The 1265-nt window shown below is 40.8% G+C and overlaps 1 non-coding gene across 1 annotated transcript; it reads right to left on the bottom strand.

Moving 5' to 3' along the window:
- Nucleotides 1-938: 938 nt before the first annotated feature.
- On the bottom strand, nucleotides 939-1045 carry LOC112799183 (small nucleolar RNA R71). The gene has a single exon (XR_003200760.1). It is a non-coding gene; the product is annotated as a small nucleolar RNA R71 (small nucleolar RNA).
- Between the last annotated feature and the right edge of the window lie 220 nt (nucleotides 1046-1265).

Genomic DNA, 1265 nt, shown 5'->3' with positions numbered 1-1265 from the left:
TTCGATATACTTGCCGGAGTGAAATTTGTTTGAGAGACAAGTTTTCGTGCATGATGTTTATGGCGCCGTTGCCGGGGATTGATTTTATATCAACAATGATTAAGTTGGAAGCTCACTAGATTGAGCATTTTTCTTTTGTTTTTTTACTTTATTCAGTCATTTACTTTCACTTTGTTTAACTTCTTCCTCATCCTCTATACTCTCTCTGTTTTCTTTCTTTCTTTGTTATTTTCTACAATTCTGCTCACTAACCCACTAACTGTTTGATAATTTACATCACTCATACTAACAATCACTCTAACAAAAATAACCTCTTCATTTTATCTCTTGCTGCGTGTTTTGTCATTTGTATGACAGGGAGAAGAGGGGGAACCTCAACTTCCTTTGATTCAGAACCTGAGAGAACCCTCTGAAGATTAAGGAGGGAAGCAAGAGGGAAATGAGTTATTGGTGCTGAGGAAGAGGAAGAGTACTTTGAACCCAACATGGAAGAGAACTTGGAAAACAATCATGAAGAAGAGGCTCACAATCATGCTAGAGAAGGTCCTGCAAATCATGCTGGGCAAGAAAGGAGAGTTCTAGGATCCTACATCAATCCAAATCCAGGAAACTATGGAAGTAGCATCCAGAAGCCCACCATACATGCCAACAACTTTGAACTAAAACCCCAGCTCATCACCCTTATTCAGAACAACTGCTCATTTGGAGGAAGTGTTCAAGAAGACCCCAATCAACATCTAACCACCTTCCTGAGAATTTGTGACACTGTGAAGTCTAATGGAGTCCACCCGGATGTCTATAGGCTGCTGTTGTTCCCTTTTTCACTCAGGGACAAGGCATCCAAGTGGCTCGAATCCTTTCCAAATGAGAGTTTGACAACTTGGGAAGATGTGGTGAACAAATTTTTGGCAAGATTCTATCCTCCTCAAAGAATTAACAGGCTGAGAGTTGAGGTGCAGACTTTCAGGCAATAAGATGGTGAGACTCTCTATGAGGCATGGGAGAGGTTCAAGGACTTAACAAGAAGATGCCCACCAGATATGTTCAATGAATGGGTTCAACTTCACATTTTCTATGAAGGTCTTTCCTATGAGTCAAAGAAGGCTGTAGATCATTCATCAGGGGGCTCTCTAAACAAGAAGAAAACCATTGAAGAAGCCATAGATGTCATTGAAATAGTAGCTGAGAATGACTACTTCTATGCCTCTAAAAGAAGTAACACTCGAGGAGTAATGGAGCTGAACCACATGGATGCACTGCTAGCT

This window comes from Arachis hypogaea, chromosome 4, assembly GCF_003086295.3.
Source record: "Arachis hypogaea cultivar Tifrunner chromosome 4, arahy.Tifrunner.gnm2.J5K5, whole genome shotgun sequence".
In the NCBI taxonomy this organism is placed as follows: domain Eukaryota; kingdom Viridiplantae; phylum Streptophyta; class Magnoliopsida; order Fabales; family Fabaceae; genus Arachis; species Arachis hypogaea.
Note: the sequence above shows the minus strand (reverse complement) of the source record. Positions and strands in the feature narration are given on the sequence as shown.